The following is a 3,816-nucleotide window of genomic DNA, read 5'->3' as shown; positions in this document are numbered from 1 at the left end:
AGCTCTATTACACTCTTGAACTTAGTGATAGATTCACAAATATTCATCACTAAGAGACATAGGAAAGCAATATGATGGAGAGCATTTGGGTGAGTATAAATGGAGTGATAAATAAATAATGATAATATTAGAGGTATATCTTGTCAGAAGGATGAATTAGATGAGGATTTCTGGAAACAGATTACAAAACTGTAAGGGAAGCATCATATTGTAATGATGGGAGAAAGAAATTGTCTATATGATTACTGACAGCTTTTTTATTTTGCCACAGTGTAGGTGATACACCTGTAACATGACAAAAATTATTTAATCTTTCAGAAAGCTGGGGGAATCAACAAGTGTAAATGCTATTTTGAACTTTATTCTGATAACAAGGTAGGATAGTGAAGTAGAAAATACAAAATCTTGTGTGCAAGTGATCTCTTAATTACAGAGTTCCTGACAGAAAGGGGAAAGTCAGGAATAATATCATATACATTTTGTATTTGGGGAGAAGAGATTTCAAACAATTCATAAAAAGAAAGGACAGGATATGATTTCCTAATTTTTGCAAGAGAAGTCAGTCCAAGAGATCTCACAAATGAAATTTTGAAAATTCATGTAAAAATAATTTAGATAGGAGGTAAAGGAGAGGAATTACCTATATAGACAATTGAGAGTTAAAGAATTCCTCAGCAAACTCAGATTTAAAAATAGAAAGAAAAATATGCACAAATAGAAGTAAGGTAAAATAACTAAGAATGAATATAAATGTATAATAGTTAATATTTCTATATTACATCAAAGTCTGTAAAGCACAAAATTTATCTCACTTGATCCTAACAGCTCTAAGAAATAGGATATATTACTATTCCCATTTTACTAATAAGAAATTTGAGTCTACAAAATGACATGTCCAGAATCATACAGGTGATAGGTATTTGAGGCATGATTTGAACTTAGGCTTCTTTACTCTAACTTCCAGTACTCTAACCACTATGCAAACTAGCTGTTTCCATGTTGTAGGTCATTATTAGTACTACATTGAAGTATGAATTGAGGTCTGCAGTTCTAAGAACTACAACAATGGTTATTTATATTAGGAGTAAGGCAAAGTCAAGAACTGGGAGGCTAGGTGGCACAATGGATAAACTGATGGGCCTGGAATCAGGAATATTAAATTTCCTGAGTTCAAATCTGGCCTCAGACATTTACTAGCTGTGTGAACCTGGGCAAGTCTCAGAGTCAACCTGCTTCCCTCAGTTTTCTAATCTGTAAAATAAACTGGAGAAGGAAATGGTTAACCATTCTAGATCTTTGCCAAGAAAACCCGAAATGGGGTCACAAAGAGTAAATACAACTGGAAAAAAAAAGACTGAAAAACAGCAACTACAAATCAACAAAGATCAAGAAAAAGATCTTTGTATCTTTGTAGGATATGACTAAGTAAGATGACTTGAATGTTTATAGAGGACAGTGGTGAGAAGTGAACTTTTCTGTTTTCTAAGAAATATCTCAACTGGAAACATTAGAACAAAAGTGGATAGTGTGGAAAGAAACGAAATATTTATATGAGGGGAGGGAAATTTCAGGGCAGTTTGGTGGCTCAGTAGATGGAGTGCTGGGCCTGAAGTCAGGAAGACCTGAGTTCAAATCTTGCCTGTACGAGTCACTTAACTTCTGTTGGCCTTAATCCACTGGAGAAGGAAATGATAAACCACTTTAGTATCTTTTCCAAGAAAAATGAAGAATTGGACATAACTGAATGATTGAAGGGCAAGGGGCAATTAATTGTCCTTTTTCCTTAGCCAGCTTCCATGTGATTGTGCATATAACCCTGTGTGACTCTTTTGTGTTTATCCTTTACTGATATTTGGTAAATATGTACTCCATAGTGGATGAGTCCAGAACAAGTAGCTGACGTTGTGAGCTTGAAACACTGATGGTGCTCAGATGATTTTGAGATCACAGCTGTGTTGTCTCTATAGTGATAGTAGCTGATGGTAGGGAAAGCTTCTTCACTGGAAAAAATGACCATCAGAGAGTTGGGAAAATGCAATGTTGAGCTGAAACATTACAAAAGAAACTTAGTAGTAGTCATAAAATTGCTGCATGTTCTAATGGGGCTAATACCATATTTTATCATCTTTGTCAATTTTCAGGGTGTGAAGTGAAACCTCAATGTTGTTTTGATTTATACTTCTCTTACTATTTAGTGATTTGGAAACTTCTTTCATATGGTTCTTAATGGTTTGCAATTCTGTCTTTGAGAATAGTTTGTTCAAATCCTTTGGAGAATACTTTTTCATCTTTTATATAAGCATTTCTAGTATGTTTTTGTTTTTACTTGTTTGGCTAGACTTGACATCCATCTCAGATTGAAGTTTTTCCCATTCTGCCTATTACTTTGGTTCAGGCCATAAATTTGACTTCATAATTTTCATTTCTTTTCTGAACTATTTGGAAATATTTTTTCATGGTTTCAATCTCTCTGAGGAATTTATAGGGTCCTCTGCCTTATCATATATTGGCTCAATTTCCTTTGTCTCCCAATGATTATTTAGAGATAGTTTGACTCATTTAGATGTTTAGATGCTCATCTTCCTTTCTGTTTTAATTATTTCCTTAATTATTTGCTTATAATCAAGGTTTTAAATGAGTTTTAATCTACTTAAATGTGCTTAATGTTTTGAAATGAATTTTCTTCTTGAAATCTTTGGTAATTTTAAACGTTTTACATTATGTCATTCTATGGTGCATATCCTGACTTCTCTCTAATGGCAGATCTGCCAAAGGCTGTACTTCAGATCTGTCTCAGTCTCCTCACATGTTGGGAAATTTTTGTTTCACATATTCTTAGGCCCGGTTCCAGGAGATTTTTGTTGAGTCAGAATAGGTCCTGACTATGTGTCTGTCACTTTTCTTTCCTTTAAGCCTGGTGCAGCCCCACAACCACTGGTTGCCTGCTTAGATTGCCTCAGTTATTTAGTTTTCTGGCTGAATGTAAAAGTAGGAAGCTGCTACTTTAAGCAGAATATGCTTTGATCTTTCCATAATACAACCTCCTCTAGTAGGGGGTTGGTAGAATTTAATTGTTGCTATTTGTTGCCATTAAATGATGGAACAAGCACTAAGATAGGGTAGGCTGGCAGAAATGATAGCAACAACTAAGACATTCCTGAGTTGATCCTAAAGTATAAGCAGGTGGTTTGAAATACAAAACCCCATCAGGGTGCTGAGTAAAGGTATTAGGGATTAGGTTTTATTAGCTTTCTTTGTTATCACTTTATTAGACTGTTCTTGTTTTAGACTGCTTGACGTTTTGTTCTTAGTAGAAAGCCGAAATCATTTTGTTTCTTATACATTTTTTCTTATTTTGGGGAGCTTTGAAAGTTCATGAAAACTGAAGAAAATATCTAATACTTCATATGATCATATGATGCTAAAGATTTCCACCTCTCCCCACCCCCCACCAAATTACTTATGTGTATAGAAATTGCTTAGTCATTTTCTGGTAATTACTCTGATAATTTTTTTTTCTTGCACTCCCCAAGATACTCTACTTTGGAACAGGTGAATGTAACCACAAGCAAATGATATGCAGTAGGTTTCTGGTAAAAAGAGAAATGAAACCATAAATGGTAGCTTCATTACTACAGTAGGGAGGGACTAGAGTCTAATACAGTTAAAGTTTCAGGAAAACAAAGTTTACATTTTCCTTCCTTCACTACCAAAAGGCTCTGACCTTTAAAACCTGAAACACACACACATACACATATATATGCATGCATGTGTGAATAAGTACTTATATACATATATATGAAAAATATAACTGAA

This window comes from Dromiciops gliroides, chromosome 1 (genome assembly GCF_019393635.1).
Source record: "Dromiciops gliroides isolate mDroGli1 chromosome 1, mDroGli1.pri, whole genome shotgun sequence".
NCBI lineage: Eukaryota > Metazoa > Chordata > Mammalia > Microbiotheria > Microbiotheriidae > Dromiciops > Dromiciops gliroides.
This window is presented reverse-complemented; position numbering follows the sequence as displayed.